Source organism: Oreochromis aureus, linkage group 15, assembly GCF_013358895.1.
Source record: "Oreochromis aureus strain Israel breed Guangdong linkage group 15, ZZ_aureus, whole genome shotgun sequence".
Lineage (NCBI taxonomy): Eukaryota > Metazoa > Chordata > Actinopteri > Cichliformes > Cichlidae > Oreochromis > Oreochromis aureus.
Window position 1 is genome coordinate 18,154,584 of NC_052956.1, and position 22,539 is coordinate 18,177,122.

The following is a 22,539-nucleotide window of genomic DNA, read 5'->3' on the forward strand; positions in this document are numbered from 1 at the left end:
CTGTTCCTGGGCTCCTGCACTCTGATATCGTTGGGTTACTTAACGTAATCCCTGGTTCTTTGATAACAGAGTGAGGTGTTTCACTTTGGGAATCGCCTCAGCGTGACCAACTACGGAAGCTCCAATGACACCACGTCTGTCTCTGACAGACCTGTCGAGCCGTGCTCAGGGCTCCGCCCCCTCATACTAACACGGCTGACCAGCTCCTCCTATCTCATTCCAAGCAGATTTCTTTCCGTGCCTAAGCAAGGAGGGAAGTGTTGGTGAAAAACCTCACTCTGTTATCAAAGAACCAGGGATTACGTTAAGTAACCCAACGTTCTTTTTCTAACTTCGCTCGGTGTTTCACTATGGGAGATATGGCCCACTCCCGGATTGCGCCAGCTCCCGAAGCCACACTCCAGTACTACTCCAGGATCTCAGGTCGAACCTGAGGCACCAGAATCCAGCACTGCCTGAGCCAGGGATGACTGTGCAACATCCAGCCGATAAAACCGGACAAACGTGTGCGGCGTAGCCCAGCTTGCTGCCGCACAAATATCCTGGACTGATACACCTCTGAACAAAGCCCAGGATGTGGCCACACCCCTAGTGGAGTGAGCTCGAGGTCCCGGGGCCTGCACTCTGAGCCCTTACAGCTATAAGCCAGAGCTATGGCTTCTACAATCCAATGAGCTAGCCTCTGGCGTGATAAGGGCCTGCCCTTGTGAGGGGAGGCCCAGGAAACAAACAGCTGATCCGACTTCCTGAATCCAGCTGTTCTGTCAAGATAAGTCCCCAACGCCCGCACAGGGCACAAAGTGTTCAGCCTCTGCTCCGTCTCTGAAGAGAATGGAGGGGTGAAAAGCCAGGAGCTCTACTGTAGAGCACCTGTATGACGTTCCAACACTTTAGGGACAAAGGCAGGGTTAGGCCTCAGGCGTGCTTTAGTCAGTCCTGGGGCCAGCTGTAGACAAGAGGGGTGAATAGACAGAGCCTCTAATTCACTAACTTGCTTGGCTGTGGTTAGAGCCAACAGCAGAGTGGTTTTAAGACAGAGAAACTTCAACCCCACTGCCCCAATGGGCTCAAAGGGGTGGTGGGAGAGGGCGTCCAAAACGACTGACAGATCCCATAAAGGGACCAGTGGTCTAGAAACTGGGAGCGTTAAGTAACCCGCGCCCTCTCATGAAGCGACATGGGAGGGGTGCTGACCAGCAGGTTTATCACCAAAACCCACGTGGCAGGCTGAAATAGCTGCTAAATAGACCTTTATGGTGGAAAAAGCTCTCCTTTTGTCCAGCAAGTCCTGAAGAAAACACAACAGCTCCACCACTGAACACTGAAAAGGGATAATCTGCTTTTCATGGCACCACTCCCCAAAAACACACCATTTACTGCTGTAAATGGAACGAGTGGAGGAGGCTCTGGCATTCTGAATGGTTTCAATAACCTTCGGAGGCATGCCTGCTGCCTTCAAATTCCACCTCTCACGGGCCAGGCCCAGAGAGCAACCTGTTCTGGATGGGGATGGTATATCTCCCCACGCGCCTGAGACAGAAGGTCCCTGCGGATGGGGAGTGGCCATGGCTCGTCCACCAGAAGCTGGATGATTTCTGCTATCCAGTGTTTGGATGGCCACCGTGGAGCTATTAAGATCAGTGACAGCCCCTGATCCCTCACTCTGATCAGTGTTGGGGAGATCAGGCTGAGGGAGGAAAGCATACAGCAGAGTTTTTTTGGCCATGGATGGGCCAGCGCATCCACGCCCAGTGGCGCATCTGCGTCTGATAGGGAGAAAAACAGAGGGCACTGTGTGTTTTCTCGTGAGGCGACGAGATCTACGGCAGCCCGGCCGTATCTCTGCCAAATCTGCTCCACCGCCTGTGGGTGAAGCCTCCATTCTCCGAACAGTGGATTTCCTCTGGACAGGAGGTCCGCCCCCCTGTTCAGAATTCCTGGCACGTGAGTTGCCCGAAGGGAGAGGAGCCGAGTGCTGCTCCACACAATTATTTTCCTGGCTAACCTGTGTAGCTGCCGGGGACGGGTGCCCGCCCTGGCGGTTGATATAAGCAACTACAGTGGAGTTGTCTGTTTTCACTAAAACATGTTGTCCCGGAGATACGGCAGAAAATGCCGTGAGGCTAGGAGCACCGCATGGAGCTCCAGCACATTTATGTGATTCAGAGCGAGTCTCTGTGACCAAACGCCATTCACTGCTCTGCCCATCATAGTTGCACCCCAGCCTGACAGGGATGCATCTGTGGTCAGCGTCACCCTGGAAGACACTGCCCGGGAGGTACCCCCATGCGCGAGAGCTGTCCGGCTCCTCCAAGGCCGGAGAGCCGCGATACACGGCTGCGTTATTTTTACACCATGACTGAGATGTCGGCACAGCTGCAGAGAAGCGACCCACCGCTGAAAATCTCTCATCATAAGCAGCCCCAAATGTACCACCGATATCACCGAGGCCATGAGGCCGAGGAGGCGGAGACAGAGTTGGAACCGCACGACTTTCCCCAGCTGAAAACGGGAAAGACAGTGAGTGAAGGATGCGATCCTCCGCTCTGAAAGTGCCATACGATAAGAGATGGAGTCTATTCTGAGCCCCAGATACTCTATAAACTGTGCGGGTTCCAAGTGGCTCTTTTCCAGGTTGATTGTGAACCCAAGCTCCGTGAGGTGATTCACTACCACCTTGGAGTCTTTGATCGCCTGCTCGCGCGATCGTGAGCATATTAGATAATCGTCTATGTAAGAGAATATTCTGATGCCGCTGTTCCTTAACGGAGACAGCGCTGCTTCCACACATTTGCTGAACACCCTTGGGGCTAAGGATAGCCCGAATGGGATAGTTTGAAACTCGTACGCTACTCTCTGATAAGCGAACCTGAGATATTTCCTGTGTGGAGGATAAATGGCGATGTGAAAATATGCGTCTGATAGGTCGATTGTAACAAACCAATCGCCTGTGTGAATTGAGCGACAAAGCGTCTTGTGTGTGAGCATTCTGAACGTGTACTTTCTCAAATGCTTGTTTAACACACGCAGATCCAGAATAGGACGGAGCGACGTTCCGTCCTTTTTCGGGATGAGGAAATAGCGGGAGTAAAAGCCCTGCTGAGCTTCTTCGCTCGGAACCGCTCTGATCGCCTTTTTGTGTAACAGGGAGAATATTTCCTCTTTCAGCACATTCGCTGAGTCGCCACTGGCCACCGAAGCCAACACTCCGCCGAATCTCGGTGGTTTTACCGCAAACTGTAGTCTGTAACCCTGGGAAATGGTTGACAAGACCCAGGGATGAACTGCGCATGCGCGCCACCGCTCCAGCCGCGCTTTGAGCGGGCCTCTGAAGACGCAGTAGCGTGACGTCACCCCTGTCTCCCGGAAGGAGTTGGGGCTCTCCCCCTCGGGAAGAGCGTGAGCTGCCCCCACTGGGAACAAAGACAAATGGCAGTGATTTTCTTTTGTTTTTATTTTGAAACTGGGGGGACATTCTGCCCTTGGCAAACTGCCTGGCTGCAGAAATGCACGTTTTATTTCTTTTTTTTACCCCAAACCACAGTGAAGTGTCTGGTGACTCTGGGCAGTGCTTGGTGACACAGACAGAGTTCTTAGGAGTGCTTGATGACACTGCGCCATTTGTCCACAAGTCTGTCCTCCCTGAACTGGAGGAGGAGACTGAGAGGGTGCTCCTGGTGAACTGGAAACTTCTGGAGACCCTGAACCTTGGAGTGATTTGGTTACCCCTTCTAACACCTTCCTTCTCTTTGGGGAGAAGAGAGGGTGACACACAGAACGTTGCAGGTGTGCTAGGCTGACCGCTTCTTTTTCCCCTCTCCGGGTGTGACGGTTGTTCTTTGCAGCAGCCGCTGCAAAGGAATGCTTGCCCCAAGTTCTTTGGTTCTCTCTACCTTGGCCTGGTGGGCACCCTGCTGGCCTCCTGCTCCTCTCTGCATTCTGACCCCACTCTGTCTCCCTCTCACAGCTGCTGCTGTTGCGGCAAAGCCAGCTCTTGGCACCTGCTGGGGCTGAGAGTTAGGTTTTCTGGGTAAGCAGAGGTTGAATGCTTCTCCCTCCTGCTTTCTGCGGGTGCTTGTTTCTCTCATTCTCTCCAGGGCTGGGCCAAAGAGACCCTTGGTTGGGTCATAGGCTGCATCCATTACCTCAGCCCTCTGAGCATCACCTAGGCCTGACAGGTTTAGCCACAAGGCTCTCTCACCCGAGACTGCAAGGCCCATAACGCGGCCACACCCTTGGACTGCTCCCCTGGAGGAGCGAAGAATGAGATCATTAACCACGCAGATTTCATCCCAGAGGGCTGGGTTCGGGGAACCCGAGTCAAGCTCACGGCCCATGTCTTCCAGAATTTCTGCCTGATATGCTGATAGCAGTGTGACTGCATTAAGCGAGCATACTGACTGTGCAGCATATTTGTACATCCTTTGATAGATAGATGCCGTGAGGCGATCTATCTTGTTGGGCAAAGAAACACTAGAAGACGCTGAGATTGCCCTGCGGTTAGGGTGAAGGTGATACGCCACTGAAGGCTCCACTGCTGGGGGTTCGGTCAGCCCCAGTTCACCCATCCCCTGGATCTCAAGCTTGGAGCAGCCCTTGGTCGGAAGCTTGCTTTTAAAAGGGCTTGACCAATAGCGACTCATTTCTTTCATGCAGGCGGGTGACTGCTATCAGAAGCTGCTTCGATGGCGGACCCGAAGGCAAGGAGATTGGAAAGCCTGCTGCTGCTCGATGGCGGCAAGGCTGGTGGGAGCCTCTTGCTGTCATACAGGTCGCGTTCTGCCCCTTCGGCATCCTGGACGGCTGGCCATGGGATGCCTAGCTTGGCAGCAGCCCGTTTGCAGACCTCGTACAAATTACTGTCCACCGGGGGTGCAACTTCAGCCCCACTCGGTGGCCTGGACTGCTGGGGAGGAAAGGTGGAGTCATCCTCCTGTTCCTCATCCATGTCCTCCATGTCGAGGAGGTCGGAGTCGGCATCGCCCTCCGCGGGTGTTAAATCCGAGCTAGTCACCGCGGGAGTCAGCTCGTCGTGACACGTTAGCTGCACTCCTCTAGCCAATATCGTTAGCAACTTAATGCTAACTGAGCCCTAGGTCGACTAACAAGCTAATGCTAGTGAGACGCTAATGTGGTTCGTGGCCTGCTAACAAGTTAATGCTAGCCGGACACTGAACGAACAGCTCGCCGTAACGTGTTAGCCCGAGTTACACAACGTCGGCTACCTCGCTAACTAAAACCAGGGACAGCTGAACCGCTGGGACAGCTCGCCTGACGCGGTTGCTGTTCCACAGTGCAACTCTAAGTACACTTCTTTCGAAGGACTTACTCAGCACGATCCAAACTGGAACCGGAAAAACTGCCTGAGAACTGTTAAGCAGCTAATCAAGTTAGCCTGGATGCGCTGAGGGAGCTCAAAGTAGTTTCTCACGGGAAGAAAGCGAGAATGAGTTAGGAGGAGCTGGTCGGCCGTGTTAGTATGAGGGGGCGGAGCCCTGAGCACGGCTCGACAGGTCTGTCAGAGACAGACGTGGTGTCATTGGAGCTTCCGTAGTTGGTCACGCCGAGGCGATTCCCATAGTGAAACACCGAGCGAAGTTAGAAAAAGAACCATCTCACCCGCTTGTAAGCATCCATCACAGCAGGCGTGGAAACCTGGAGGTTCCCTCCAGATTTCACAACGCTTTCTTTCCAATCTCCTTGTGTTTCAGGTCTTGGAACCTGGAGCACTCTGATTCCATCTCACCCGCTTGCAGATTCACAGCTGGCACAACCTCCAGATTTCACAACGCTTTCTTTCCAATCTCCTTGTGTTTCAGGTCTTGGATCTCTTCCTGGGCTCCTGCACTCTGATATCCATCTCACCCGCTTGCAAGCATCCATCACAGCTGGCGTGGAAACCTGGAGGTTCCCTCCAGATTTCACAACGCTTTCTTTCCAATCTCCTTGTGATTCAGGTCTTGGATCTCTTCCTGGGCTCCTGCACTCTGATATCCATCTCACCCGCTTCTAAGTATCCATCACAGCAGGCGTGGAAACCTGGAGGTTCCCTCCAGATTTCACAACGCTTTCTTTCCAATCTCCTTATGTTTCAGGTCTTGGATCTGTTCCTGGGCTCCTGCACTCTGATATCGTTGGGTTACTTAACGTAATCCCTGGTTCTTTGATAACAGAGTGAGGTGTTTCACTATGGGAATCGCCTCGGCGTGACCAACTACGGAAGCTCCAATGACACCACGTCTGTCTCTGACAGACCTGTCGAGCCGTGCTCAGGGCTCCGCCCCCTCATACTAACACGGCTGACCAGCTCCTCCTATCTCATTCCAAGCAGATTTCTTTCCGTGCCTAAGCAAGGAGGGAAGTGTTGGTGAAAAACCTCACTCTGTTATCAAAGAACCAGGGATTACGTTAAGTAACCCAGCGTTCTTTTTCTAACTTCGCTCGGTGTTTCACTATGGGAGATATGGCCCACTCCCGGATTGCGCCAGCTCCCGAAGCCACACTCCAGTACTACTCCAGGATCTCAGGTCGAACCTGAGGCACCAGAATCCAGCACTGCCTGAGCCAGGGATGACTGTGCAACATCCAGCCGATAAAACCGGAGAAACGTGTGCGGCGTAGCCCAGCTTGCTGCCGCACAAATATCCTGGACTGATGCACCTCTGAACAAAGCCCAGGATGTGGCCACACCCCTAGTGGAGTGTGTTTCAGGTCTTGGATCTCTTCCTGGGCTCCTGCACTCTGATATCCATCTCACCCGCTTGCAAGCATCCATCACAGCTGGCGTGGAAACCTGGAGGTTCCCTCCAGATTTCACAACGCTTTCTTTCCAATCTCCTTGTGATTCAGGTCTTGGATCTCTTCCTGGGCTCCTGCACTCTGATATCCATCTCACCCGCTTGTAAGCATCCATCACAGCTGGCGTGGAAACTTGGAGGTTCCCTCCAGATTTCACAACGCTTTCTTTCCAATCTCCTTGTGATTCAGGTCTTGGATCTCTTCCTGGGCTCCTGCACTCTGATATCCATCTCACCCGCTTCTAAGTATCCATCACAGCAGGCGTGGAAACCTGGAGGTTCCCTCCAGATTTCACAACCCAGGAAAACTTTCTTTCAAAATCGTCCTTATGTTTCAGGTCTTGGATCTGTTCCTGGGCTCCTGCACTCTGATATCGTTGGGTTACTTAACGTAATCCCTGGTTCTTTGATAACAGAGTGAGGTGTTTCACTTTGGGAATCGCCTCAGCGTGACCAACTACGGAAGCTCCAATGACACCACGTCTGTCTCTGACAGACCTGTCGAGCCGTGCTCAGGGCTCCGCCCCCTCATACTAACATGGCTGACCAGCTCCTCCTATCTCATTCCAAGCAGATTTCTTTCCGTGCCTAAGCAAGGAGGGAAGTGTTGGTGAAAAACCTCACTCTGTTATCAAAGAACCAGGGATTACGTTAAGTAACCCAACGTTCTTTTTCTAACTTCGCTCGGTGTTTCACTATGGGAGATATGGCCCACTCCCGGATTGCGCCAGCTCCCGAAGCCACACTCCAGTACTACTCCAGGATCTCAGGTCGAACCTGAGGCACCAGAATCCAGCACTGCCTGAGCCAGGGATGACTGTGCAACATCCAGCCGATAAAACCGGACAAACGTGTGCGGCGTAGCCCAGCTTGCTGCCGCACAAATATCCTGGACTGATACACCTCTGAACAAAGCCCAGGATGTGGCCACACCCCTAGTGGAGTGAGCTCGAAGTCCCGGGGGGGCCTGCGAGCCCTTACAGCTATAAGCCAGAGCTATGGCTTCTACAATCCAATGAGCTAGCCTCTGGCGTGATAAGGGCCTGCCCTCTCACGGGCCAGGCCCAGAGAGCAACCTGTTCTGGATGGGGATGGTATATCTCCCCACGCGCCTGAGACAGAAGGTCCCTGCGGATGGGGAGTGGCCATGGCTCGTCCACCAGAAGCTGGATGATTTCTGCTATCCAGTGTTTGGATGGCCACCGTGGAGCTATTAAGATCAGTGACAGCCCCTGATCCCTCACTCTGATCAGTGTTGGGGAGATCAGGCTGAGGGGAGGGAAAGCATACAGCAGAGATTTTGGCCATGGATGGGCCAGCGCATCCACGCCCAGTGGCGCATCTGCGTCTGATAGGGAGAAAAACAGAGGGCACTGTGTGTTTTCTCGTGAGGCGACGAGATCTACGGCAGCCCGGCCGTATCTCTGCCAAATCTGCTCCACCGCCTGTGGGTGAAGCCTCCATTCTCCGAACAGTGGATTTCCTCTGGACAGGAGGTCCGCCCCCCTGTTCAGAATTCCTGGCACGTGAGTTGCCCGAAGGGAGAGGAGCCGAGTGCTGCTCCACACAATTATTTCCCTGGCTAACCTGTGTAGCTGCCGGGAACGGGTGCCGCCCTGGCGGTTGATATAAGCAACTACAGTGGAGTTGTCTGTTTTCACTAAAACATGTTGTCCCCGGAGATACGGCAGAAAATGCCGTAAGGCTAGGAGCACCGCGCGGAGCTCCAGCACATTTATGTGATTCAGAGCGAGTCTCTGTGACCAAACGCCATTCACTGCTCTGCCCATCATAGTTGCACCCCAGCCTGACAGGGATGCATCTGTGGTCAGCGTCACCCTGGAAGACACTGCCCCGGGAGGTACCCCCGCAGCGAGAGCTGTCCGGCTCCTCCAAGGCCGGAGAGCCGCGATACACGGCTGCGTTATTTTTACACCATGACTGAGATGTCGGCACAGCTGCAGAGAAGCGACCCACCGCTGAAAATCTCTCATCATAAGCAGCCCCAAATGTACCACCGATATCACCGAGGCCATGAGGCCGAGGAGGCGGAGACAGAGTTGGAACCGCACGACTTTCCCCAGCTGAAAACGGGAAAGACAGTGAGTGAAGGATGCGATCCTCCGCTCTGAAAGTGCCATACGATAAGAGATGGAGTCTATTCTGAGCCCCAGATACTCTATAAACTGTGCGGGTTCCAAGTGGCTCTTTTCCAGGTTGATTGTGAACCCAAGCTCCGTGAGGTGATTCACTACCACCTTGGAGTCTTTGATCGCCTGCTCGCGCGATCGTGAGCATATTAGATAATCGTCTATGTAAGAGAATATTCTGATGCCGCTGTTCCTTAACGGAGACAGCGCTGCTTCCACACATTTGCTGAACACCCTTGGGGCTAAGGATAGCCCGAATGGGATAGTTTGAAACTCGTACGCTACTCTCTGATAAGCGAACCTGAGATATTTCCTGTGTGGAGGATAAATGGCGATGTGAAAATATATATGTCTGATAGGTCGATTGTAACAAACCAATCGCCTGTGTGAATTGAGCGACAAAGCGTCTTGTGTGTGAGCATTCTGAACGTGTACTTTCTCAAATGCTTGTTTAACACACGCAGATCCAGAATAGGACGGAGCGACGTTCCGTCCTTTTTCGGGATGAGGAAATAGCGGGAGTAAAAGCCCTGCTGAGCTTCTTCGCTCGGAACCGCTCTGATCGCCTTTTTGTGTAACAGGGAGAATATTTCCTCTTTCAGCACATTCGCTGAGTCGCCACTGGCCACCGAAGCCAACACTCCGCCGAATCTCGGTGGTTTTACCGCAAACTGTAGTCTGTAACCCTGGGAAATGGTTGACAAGACCCAGGGATGAACTGCGCATGCGCGCCACCACTCCAGCCGCGCTTTGAGCGGGCCTCTGAAGACGCAGTAGCGTGACGTCACCCCTGTCTCCCGGAAGGAGTTGGGGCTCTCCCCCTCGGGAAGAGCGTGAGCTGCCCCCACTGGGAACAAAGACAAATGGCAGTGATTTTCTTTTGTTTTTATTTTGAAACTGGGGGGACATTCTGCCCTTGGCAAACTGCCTGGCTGCAGAAATGCACGTTTTATTTCTTTTGTTACCCCCAAACCACAGTGAAGTGTCTGGTGACTCTGGGCAGTGCTTGGTGACACAGACAGAGTTCTTAGGAGTGCTTGATGACACTGCGCCATTTGTCCACAAGTCTGTCCTCCCTGAACTGGAGGAGGAGACTGAGAGGGTGCTCCTGGTGAACTGGAAACTTCTGGAGACCCTGAACCTTGGAGTGATTTGGTTACCCCTTCTAACACCTTCCTTCTCTTTGGGGGAGAAGAGAGGGGTGACACAGAACGTTGCAGGTGTGCTAGGCTGACCGCTTCTTTTTCCCCTCTCCGGGGTGTGACGGCTTGTTCTTTGCAGCAGCCGCTGCAAAGGAATGCTTGCCCCAAGTTCTTTGGTTCTCTACCTTGGCCTGGTGGGCACCCTGCTGGCCTCCTGCTCCTCTCTGCATTCTGACCCCACTCTGTCTCCCTCTCACAGCTGCTGCTGTTGCGGCAAAGCCAGCTCTTGGCACCTGCTGGGGCTGAGAGTTAGGTTTTCTGGGTAAGCAGAGGTTGAATGCTTCTCCCTCCTGCTTTCTGCGGGTGCTTGTTTCTCTCATTCTCTCCAGGGCTGGGCCAAAGAGACCCTTGGTTGGGTCATAGGCTGCATCCATTACCTCAGCCCTCTGAGCATCACCTAGGCCTGACAGGTTTAGCCACAAGGCTCTCTCACCCGAGACTGCAAGGCCCATAACGCGGCCACACCCTTGGACTGCTCCCCTGGAGGAGCGAAGAATCATTAACCACGCAGATTTCATCCCAGAGGGCTCACGGCCCATGTCTTCCAGAATTTCTGCCTGATATGCTGATAGCAGTGTGACTGCATTAAGCGAGCATACTGACTGTGCAGCATATTTGTACATCCTTTGATAGATAGATCGCCTCACGGCATCTATCTTGTTGGGCAAAGAAACACTAGAAGACGCTGAGATTGCCCTGCGGTTAGGGTGAAGGTGATACGCCACTGAAGGCTCCACTGCTGGGGGTTCGGTCAGCCCCAGTTCACCCATCCCCTGGATCTCAAGCTTGGAGCAGCCCTTGGTCGGAAGCTTGCTTTTAAAAGGGCTTGACCAATAGCGACTCATTTCTTTCATGCAGGCAGGCCAGGGAGCCCAGGAAGAGATCCAAGACCCGAAACACAAGGAGATTGGAAAGAAAGCGGGACTGCTGGCAGAAGCTGCTTCGATGGCGGCAAGGCTGGTGGGAGCCTCTTGCTGTCATACAGGTCGCGTTCTGCCCCTTCGGCATCCTGGACGGCTGGCCATGGGATGCCTAGCTTGGCAGCAGCCCGTTTGCAGACCTCGTACAAATTACTGTCCACCGGGGGTGCAACTTCAGCCCCACTCGGTGGCCTGGACTGCTGGGGAGGAAAGGTGGAGTCATCCTCCTGTTCCTCATCCATGTCCTCCATGTCGAGGAGGTCGGAGTCGGCATCGCCCTCCGCGGGTGTTAAATCCGAGCTAGTCACCGCGGGAGTCAGCTCGTCGTGACACGTTAGCTGCACTCCTCTAGCCAATATCGTTAGCAACTTAATGCTAACTGAGCCCTAGGTCGACTAACAAGCTAATGCTAGTGAGACGCTAATGTGGTTCGTGGCCTGCTAACAAGTTAATGCTAGCCGGACACTGAACGAACAGCTCGCCGTAACGTGTTAGCCCGAGTTACACAACGTCGGCTACCTCGCTAACTAAAACCAGGGACAGCTGAACCGCTGGGACAGCTCGCCTGACGCGGTTGCTGTTCCACAGTGCAACTCTAAGTACACTTCTTTCGAAGGACTTACTCAGCACGATCCAAAGTGGAACCGGAAAAACTACGTTCGGCGACGTACTCCTACACGGGACGCCTGAGAACTGTTAAGCAGCTAATCAAGTTAGCCTGGATGCGCTGAGGGAGCTCAAAGTAGTTTCTCACGGGAAGAAAGCGAGAATGAGTTAGGAGGAGCTGGTCGGCCGTGTTAGTATGAGGGGGCGGAGCCCTGAGCACGGCTCGACAGGTCTGTCAGAGACAGACGTGGTGTCATTGGAGCTTCCGTAGTTGGTCACGCCGAGGCGATTCCCATAGTGAAACACCGAGCGAAGTTAGAAAAGAACCATCTCACCCGCTTGTAAGCATCCATCACAGCAGGCGTGGAAACCTGGAGGTTCCCTCCAGATTTCACAACGCTTTCTTTCCAATCTCCTTGTGTTTCAGGTCTTGGATCTCTTCCTGGGCTCCTGCACTCTGATATCCATCTGATATCCATCTCACCCAGATTTCATAATCATGCTGGTTTTGATATTTGCATCAATTGACATTTGACATCACGTCAGAGACACGCCCTGTGCTCAGCGATAGCTCATACTTCACGTCACGTGTGAGTGGCGAGATAAGTTATGTCACAGACACGCCCCGATCGTAATACGTCACGTCAGCAGCCCGGCGGCGATTGCTGATAAGTTATGTCACAGACACGCCCAACTATTGGCGATCGCTAATACGTCACGTCACAGACACGCCCGGTGAGTGGCGATTGCTGATAAGTCACAAAACAGTCACGCCCTGACATTGGCGATCGCTAATACGTCACGTCACAGACACGCCCGGCGAGCGGCGATTGCTGATAACTTGTCTGAGACACACCCAACTATTGTCACAGCTCACACGTCACATAAATTAACACGCAATGGCGAGCGGCGATCGCTAATACGTCACGTCACGACACGCGCGGGCGGCGGCCAATTGCTGATAAGTCACGTCAGAGACACGCCTTGTGATGGGCGATCACTAATACGTCACGTCACAGACACACCCCTGTGAGTGGCGATTGCTGATAAGTTATGTCACAGACACGCCCAACTATTGGCGATTGCTCATATGTCATATAACAAACACGCCCGGTGAGTGGCGATTGCTGATAAGTCATGTCACAGTCACGCCCTGACATTGGCGATCGCTAATACGTCACGTCACAGACACGCCCGGCGGCGGCGGCTGATAAGTCATAAAACACGTCAGAGACATTGGCGAAAGACCGGCGATCACAGACATGCCACGCGAGACATTGCTGATATCACGTCCAGAGACATCTACTCTGGCATTGATATTTGATATGACAGCAGAGACACGAGTCTGTGTGAGCTATTTGAAATCACAGCAGAATCATGATTCTGGTTTTGATATTTGACATCACAGCAGAGAGTCAAGTCTGGTAGTGACATTTGAAATCACAGTAGAAACACGAGTCTGGTATTGATATTTGACAACAGAGGAGAAACACAAGTCTGGTATTGATATTTGACATCACAGCAGCGAGGCGAATCTGGCATTGATATTTGACATCACAGCAGAGAGGTGAGTCTGGCATTGTCAAGAGGAGAAATATTTTACTGCTATTATTTGCTGCTATTTCTATAATCATCATTACCATTTCATTATTAACAGTGATGTTGGATCCAGATGCATTCAGATGGTCAAATATATTGGTATTATATAAGTCTTTATTACAGGTCCAGGAAGAACCATTTTAAACTGTTGAGTTGAATCTATAATTTTAAAGGCTTTTCAATGTTTTTATATTCTTACACTGGAGTCTTCGATGGCTGATAAGAGCTGCAGCGACAGGAAGTACATGTTTTTGAAGTTACATGCTTTTGCAGAAGTGAAACTGAAACGCCCGTCTGAGTGCAAGTGCTGTAAGTATGTCACAGAAACTGTATTAAGCTTTTAGTAGAGGCTCTTGATTAAACATTTACTCAACATATTACATATATAGTTCCAGTTAGGGTATTACTGTAAGGTCACGCCTCTGTTCTGCCTGACAGGTCAGATGTGCAACGGGACATGAGATGAGAGAGCATTTGACATCACAGCGAGACACCCATACACACATACAGACACATATAGTGAGAGAGGTCATGACATGTACGCAGTACACAGCACGACATCTGGCATACGCACGCACACACACATATTGAGACTCATTTATATAGGTAAGAGTTTAATTATGTGATGCTTGACATCACAAAGTTGTGCCTGTCTGATTGACATTTTGACATCACAGCAGAACGTGGACCTGATGTTTGACATCACAAGATAAGCCTGGGCAGGATGGAGACAGGAAGCACCTGGGTTCAAGCCAAGACACACAGGGAAACTGTTAAAAGTCATTGTGGTTTTGAGTTGACGTCATGCTGTATTAAGTCTGGTATGGATATTTGACATCACAGCAGAGAATCTGGCACTGATATGTGAACCCTATAAAACCTTTGTCTGACTATTGAAATCAGAGCAGAATCATGATTCTGGTTTTGATATTGAACATCACAGCAGAGACGTTCATGGCATTGATATTTGACATCACAGCAGAGATCTGTGGTTGATTTTGACATCACAGCATATTTGAACTTTAACAGCATTGATATTTGACATCACAGCAGAGAGGTGAGTCTGGTATTGATATTTGACATCACAGCAGAGACAAGTCTGGTATTGATATTTGACATCACAGCAGAGACACCCTGTGCTGCTGGCGATAGCTCATACTTCACGTCAGACACACCCCCAACTGAGTGGCGATTGCTGATAAGTCACATCACAGTCACTGCTGAACATGCAAAGGTCCCTCAAATGTAATTGTTAAAAAGATCAGCAAAAAGTATAACAGTCAAACAATCACAAATATGGACACATATGGAAACACACATGCACAGAGAGACACACACAGGATCAAATTCAGTCAACCAGTCTAAATATATTGAATTTAAATCATACAATAAGATCCTCCCATAAAAAGGCTCTCTCTCTCTCTCTCTGTCACACACACACACACACACACACACACACACACACACACACACACAGGAGAGAGGAGCAAGTTTCTAGGTCAGTCAAGCAGCCTGGGAGCTGCTGAAATTTGAATCCACCAATCAGAGAGGCTGTGCACTTTTTCCGCCAAAACAGGTGTACCTGTTTTACACACACGCAGCACAGAGAGAGACAGATTTCTGCAGTGTATTTCTATAGTGAGGATTCCTCTCAAACAAATGGCCATAATTTCCTAAACTCAGAGGGGCTAGAACGTCATTCTTACACCGCTTTTGTTCAGAAGAGATGGGGGAATCTTCAAGTGTTGACAATTTATCATTAAAATATGAATTATTAAAGATATTTGACTTCTAATGCACCATAACTGAGTAGAGGCAGCAAAAACTGCCTTGACCTGCCCTCAAACAACGCTTTTCTAACTCTAAATCTATTTGGAGTATCGATATCATTCTTTTCACCGTAAGAGACAGCAGTCTTTGGTGAACAGTCATGGAAATTTTCAGGTCTCTGTGGAAATCTAAAAAGATATGACGAGAGAAAAATTGCCTCATTTCCAGAGTTTGAAATCTGAAGAAATCTGAGCGAAGGGACGAATTTCCACCCTCAAACAAGTGTAACTCATCTGAGAACGGTAATAGGTGAGAAAAAATTATTGAATTGTGAGCGCCAGGAGTGTCTGAAGATATACTGGGACAAGCCTCATGTTTTAACTTTGCTTCATTAAGGAGATATGACGATCTGAATATGCCTCTCATTACAGAAATCAAGTTGGTGATTTTGAACAAACCTCCATTGACTTTCTATGGACAGTTTTCCGACTTTGTGGTGGTCTGAGGAGATTTGCCAAAATCTATGAATCCCACAACAATGATAGTGACATTTTCGAAAGCCAGCAAAAATACCTATGTTTTTGATGTATAATTTGTGGGAGTTGAGTGAAAAATTAATCAAGTAGCAAGAAGTTGTTTGGACATGAAGAGAAAGATTGCCAAAACGTACAGTGGCATCACTGAGAAAGCCAACTGCATAGCAACCATAACAACGCATGTATTTTGTGAAAAAATCACAATTTTGCAACTCAAAACTTAAAGAGGGATAAGATGAAAATGGTAACAGATATGAAAAAGCTGAATCATTAATGAATAGCCCAATAATTTTAGAACATTTTAAAGTTTGAATGGTTGTTCTACGTGAAAGTAGGAAAAAGTAGTTAAGTTTCAAAAACAAGCAAGTTTTAGCAGAATTATGAAGTTTTCCCATTCATTTCAATGGGACAAATTAAAGGAAAAACGTAATATTTTAAAAAGTATAATAGTATAAAAATACCAAAAGTCATAGCCATCATTAGCAGAAATAGCAGAATAGTTTAAAAATTTGAACGGTGAAAAATCGGTTGAAAATTGTGGAAGTAGTTAAGTGCCAAAAAGTACAAAAAGTGGCAACTAGAATAATAATAGCATAATAATAATAAAAGAATAAAGAGAAACAGGAATAACAGTGTGATGCTTTAAAGTATCCACACAATAACTAGAAAGCAAATTTCAGAAGAAATTTTATGTGCCTATGCCGCCATGCTAATCACTGTAGTTTGCCATTCATACGGCTACAGAGAGCAAAACTCAGAAGAGCAGCCATTCTCCACCATGAACTATGGTAAAACAAACACCGCCACGCTACAGATGACAGCTATATAGTTTTGTGTAAAGATGGTTACTTTAACAGCGCCGTATTTGCAGACGCCAGCACACAGGCTCATGAGCAGAAGTCCCACATTGTACACGGCAGACCCGACAATGTTTCATGAACACGCTTAGCATTACATTATAGACCACTCTTTCACACATGCATTCTACTCCTTTGTTTTTTGTTGTTTGCCACAGTTCTGAATTAGTGAACAATGTATTCAGCCAATCTTGTGTATTATTATACAAACTTTGGTTGTGAGATTCAGACACCATTTAATAAGTTTCAAATATTTTATATGGAGAGTAAAGAAAGAAAGAAGGTATCTTTGTGTCCACCTTTCTCTGTTAATGCCCCACCTGGCCCCTCGGCAAAGCTTTGCTAGATCCGCCTTTCAGCAGTTACCAGCTGTCAGCTACACAAAAAAGGAGCTATGTGTTTACAGGGAGTGCAGAATTATTAGGTAAATGAGGCCTTTGTCTACATTATCCTCTTCAAGTATGTTTGTCTTACCCAAGCTGTATAGGACTGTTTTACCTACTACTAATTAAGTATATTAGGTGATGTATCTCTGTAATGAGAAGGGGTGGTCTACTGACATCAAATAATTCTATATCTGTGTGTGCATAATTATTAGGCAACTTCTTTTCATTTGGCAAAATGGGTCAAAAGAAGGACTTGATAGGCTCAGAAAAGTCAAAAATAGTGAGAGCATCGCAGAGGGATGCAGTAGTCTTAAAATTGCAAAGCTCTGCAGCGTGATCATCGAAGTCAATCAAGCGTTTCATCTGAAATAGTCAACAGGGTCGTAAGAAGCGTGTGGAAAACCAAGGCTTAAAATAACTGCCCATGAACTGAGAAAAGTCAAGCGTAGCTGCTAAGATGCCACTTGTTACCAGTTTGGCCATATTTCAGAGCTGCAACATCACTGAGTGCCCAAAAGCACAAGGTGTGCACACTCAGAGACATGGCCAAGGTAAGAAAAAGGCTGGAAAGATGACCACCACTGAACAAGACATACGTTGAAACGTCAAGACTGGGCCAAGAAATATCCCAAGACCGATTTTTCTAAGGTTTTATGGACTGATGAAATGAGAGGAGTCTTGATGGGCCAGATGGATGGGGCCATGGCTGGATTGGCAAAGGGCAGAGAGCCCAGTCCCACCTCCAGACGCCAGCAAGGTGGGAGGTGAGTAATTGGTTTGGGCTGAGATTATCAAAGATGAGCTTGTGGGCCTTTTTCGGGTTGAGGATGGAGTCGCTTCAACTCCCAGTCCTACTGCCAGTTTCAGAAGACACCTTCTTCAAGCAGTGGTACAGGAAGAAGTCTGTATCCTTCAAGAAAAACACATGATTTTCATGCAGGACAATGCTCCACTACACGCCCTTGGCCAATTACTAACAGCGTGGCTAAAAAGAAAGGGCATAAAGAAGCGAAAATCTAATGACATGGCCTCCTTGGTTCACCTGATCTGAACCTCATTGAGAACCTGTGGTCCATCATCAAATGCGTGAGATTGGCAAGGAGGAAAACAGTACACCTCTGAACAGTGTCTGGGAGGCTGTGGTTGCGTGCAGCAATGTACGAAGTGGATGGTGAACAGATCAAAACACCAGACAGAATCCATGGATGGTAGGCTTTTTATGCGCCCTTGTAAAAGCAGAAAGTTGGGTGGTACAGGCTGGTCGCCGACGTGTTTTTGCTTTGCTTTTGAATGTCAGAAATGTATATTTGTGATCGTGAGATGTTATATTGGTTTCACTGGTAAAAGCAAATAACTGAAATGGGTATATATTTGTTTTTGTTGTTGTCTAATAATTATAGTAACAGGAAGTGTCATCTGTACACACAGATATCCCCCTAAGATAGCTAAAATCTATAAAAACTACTTCCAAAATATCTCAGCTTTGATATTACCGAGTTTTTGGGTTCATTGAGAACATGGTTGTTGTTCAATAACAAAATTATTCCTCAAAAATACAACTTGCGTAATAATTTTGTATCCCCTGTATGAGAGTAAGAAAGAAAAGTATATCTTTGTGTTCCATCCTTTCGTTAATGCCTCACTTGGCCCCTGGTAAAAGCTTGCTAGATCCGCCCCTGCGTTGTTGGCTTCAGCTGTCAGCTAGCATAAAAAATGAGCTTTGTGTTTATTCTCTCTCAGGAAACAGTTCAGAACTTCCTTCAACTCATTCATGTCACCTAAGGTAAAACCTGTTTCCTCCACTCTCACTGTTCTGCTCTCATGATTCAGTATGATATCTGCATGGAATAGCCGCTTTTATAGGTGTGGCTACAGCCAAAGACCAGCCGGATACTAGAAAATTAGCGTAAACGAATTTCTAACAACAGTTGGATCAAGCTGTTTAAACGTAAGGCTGTTGTTCAGCCGCTGAGCAACAAACAAGAGAGGGAAAAGTTTTATCATTGATCAAATTCACGAACCGAAGTTTCACATATAATAGAGAATGACAGGAGGCTTCAACAATAAGTAGAATAAATCGTAATATTTTCTCCAATGTGGTAATCTACTCCGCTATATACGGCAATCCCTAATGAATCTAACCATATTATGAATAAAATAAAGTCCAACGCCAGTAACTTAGTGCCAGCACACAGCTGTAGAGAAACTCCCCTCAAGTACAGCTAGCACGCAGTAATGATTGTAAAGTCAAAGTACGTACAACGAAAACAAACCATAATTTCTAAACTCTGCTTCTGCATATCTGACCCAAACAGAGGTAGCAGTTCATAACTTCTTACCTGAAATCTAGTCTTGCACCCACTCCTGCCTCTCGCTTCCTGGATCCATGACGGACCACCTAGCAATCGCAACCCGGGCCTCATATGTCTGGCATGCATGTCCTTTCATGCTCACACACCGTGGGTAAATAGCCCTGCTGTAGCTCCACGACCAAACAACTCACAGTTGGTTTTTTCCACATCCAGCTGCAATCTGATTCTATCCCATGGATACTGCTAGAGAATTATGGAAAGTGAAATGGCAGAGAGAGTCCCTCACCATCCATTTCTGCAGCCAAGCGCGTAAGAAGCATGCGCAGGGTAGCCAAATAGGTAGCCACAGCTTTCGTCAGGCAAGCATCCGGATGTAGGTCAGAGCACTGTCGCTTAAATAAGGGATGTCTTGATAAAACAAGCAGATATTTGAAGCTTACACACCACATTCTCGCCTGAAAATATCTTAAAAGTTTATTTTGAGACCTAGAAACACGAATAAAAGAAATATAAAACGGGCGGTGGCCGCCATTGTTCACTCTGTAGAGGCGCATATGAATTGTGGGATATTGAGTTTTCACCAAGCACACCGTAACTTTTGAACGATTTGGCGCAACCTTAAAAATCAAGGGCTCCTGGTGCTAAGCGACGCCAGCGCACTGCTGAAATTCAGCTATCACACGGGTATCCAAATAAGGGTACATAGCTGCACCAACCTGCATACTCCTAGAGAGAGCCAAGACAACTACAAATGAAGTTCGGTTTATTTGGCGCCAAAAGATGAATTGCTTCAATTTCCAAATCAAAAATATTAATATTTAAAAAAACTATGTGTTATAAACACCAAAATTCATAATATATTAGTCCAGCTCCAGCCGCCGCACAAAATGATCTAACATATGTAACCCTAATGTCAAAACTGTTTGGCAGAGGAGCGCCGGGAAAAATTCTCACTGAAATATTAATATTTAAAAAACTATAAAATTCATAAAGACCAAAAGTCATAGCACACCATTCCAGATCCGCAGTAAAATGAGGTAATATATATGAAGCTTGTCTCAAACTGCGAGAAGTAGATTTACAAAATTTGAAAGGGAAATTGAGAATAATAATAATACACATCTAGAAAGCGAAAATTTTAGAAGAAATGGCAAAGCCATGTCATTGCTAATCTGCGTAGTTTGCTATCCATATAGCTACAGAGAGCAAAACTCAGAAGAGCAGCCCATTCTCCACCATGAACTATGGTAAAACAAACACCGCTCACGCCTACAGATAACAGCTACAGTTTTGTGTAAAGATGAAGTTACTCAGACAGCGCCGATGGCAGACGCTGTGCACACAGGTTCATGAGCAGAAGTCCCATTGTACCACGGCAGATCCGGCAATGTTTGCATGAACACGCTTTGAAGCATTACGTCTATGGACCACTTTTTCACATGGTTGGTGTACCCAAACAGCCGGGCTGTAGCTTTTCAACCCACAGCCCCGACACTACACCCAAAAACAGCCGAGAGCACAGACTATGCCTGAGAGGCGTGATTGCAGGTGCCGCCCAGGTGGGTCCACCTCCCTGCAGCGCACTGCAGACCACGCCCGCACACACACATCAAACACGTAAAATAAATATTTATGCATCTTTGCATTCACTTTTTGTTTTTTTGTTATTTTTTTACACAGTGTTCTGAATGATGAACAATGGTCTACAGCCAATCTTGTGTATTATTATACAAACTTTGTTGTAAGATTCAGATAACTATTTAATAAAAGCTAAATATTTTATATGAGAGTAAGAAAGAAAAGTATATCTTATGTCCACCTTTCTCTGTTAATGCCCTCACCTGGCCCCTGGCAAAAGCTTTGCTAGATCCGCCTCGCACAGTTACCAGCCGTCAGCTACACAAAAAAGGAGCTTGGTGTATATTTGTCTGTCAGAAACAGTTCATAACTCTCCCTTCAACTCATTCATGTCACCCTAAAGGGTAAACCTGTCTCCATCACCAGTTCAGCTCTGATGATTCAGTAAGGACATCTCCTGATTTCAGCTCTTCATGCTCCAGCAAACATCAGCTGATACCAGAAATTAAAATCAAAAGAATTCTAACAACAGCTGATCAAGCTTTAAACGCTGGCTGCTGTTGTTTAGCGCGATAAACAAACAAGAGAGAAAAAGCCGATCATTGATCAGTTTCATGACTGAAGTTTCAACAGGCGAGAGAATGACAGGGGAGGCTGTCATAAAAGTTCAACATCGGTAACATCGGGTAACTTAGCCGCACACAGCTGTATACAAACTCCGTGAGTGCTAGCTAGCACGCAGTACGAGTTATTGTAAGTGATTGAAAAAGTCAGCACAGCGAAAAATAAACTACACCCTAAACTCGGTTTATATCTGACCCAAATAGAGTGCAGGTCATAACTTACCTGAAATTCAGTTCACCTCACGCCCCTGCCTTCGCTTTCCCTGATCCACGATTGACCTCCGCTGCTAGCAAACATCGTCGATCGGGCGTAGCCTCACCGCCTTTGTATGTCTCGCTCACGCATGTCCTTTTCTGTCACACACCGGTGGATAGCTGCCCTCTGTTGTAGCTCCACCACCAAACAACTCAGTTATTTTTCCACATCGACCAGCATCATCGGCCCATATAAACGAAAAATAAGTCCAGCTAAGACACAGACCCTTGCCGAGCGATCGGGCGATTATACCAGCCCACCCGCCTATATAAGCCAAGCTCTGCGTTTTTCAAGGCGATGTGGCGCCGAGTTTAACTATGCTGAAGCGGCGTCAGCTAGCTAGCCGCTATCAGCAATACATATAAGAGAACTGCTGCTAAACAAACTACACCTAAACTGGCCGAGATCTGATCAAAGAAGAGTGCAGCAACTTCTTACCTGAAATTCGTTCCACCCTACGCCCTGCCTCTACCTTTCCTGATCCATGATTGACCACTTGCTAGCAACGCCTGCCCGCCCTCATATGTCCTGGGCTATGTGTATATCCTTTTCTGTCATATTACACCGTGGCAGCTGCCTCTGTTGCAGTCTTCCACCACTGTCAACCTAGTTATTTTTTCCACATCCAGCTTATAATTCCATTCTATGCGAGCATTTCATAGAGACCGGGAGGTGGGCGTATTAAAACGAATTTTAGTCCTCGCTATCCATTTAGCTATGCTCGCGGAGCCACGCTATTATTAGTTGTTAGCGCGGGTTAGCTGTCAAGGCTAGCTAGTCGGGCTATCAGCAAGGCTCTCAGCAATTGTCATAAATATAGGATGTCTTGATAAACAAGCAGATATTTGGAAGTTTATACACCCAGCATTCTCGCCTCGAAAATATCTGTAAAGCTTATTTTGTGACCTAGAATAACCTAATAAAAGACATATAAAACGTAAGTAGTG

General features: G+C 48.1%; 2 pseudogenes; both read right to left on the reverse strand.

Moving 5' to 3' along the window:
• Positions 1-626: 626 nt before the first annotated feature.
• LOC120433205 lies at positions 627-4,643 on the reverse strand (annotated as a pseudogene).
• A 2,760-nt stretch (positions 4,644-7,403) lies between these two features.
• On the reverse strand, positions 7,404-10,020 carry LOC120433092 (annotated as a pseudogene).
• Between the last annotated feature and the right edge of the window lie 12,519 nt (positions 10,021-22,539).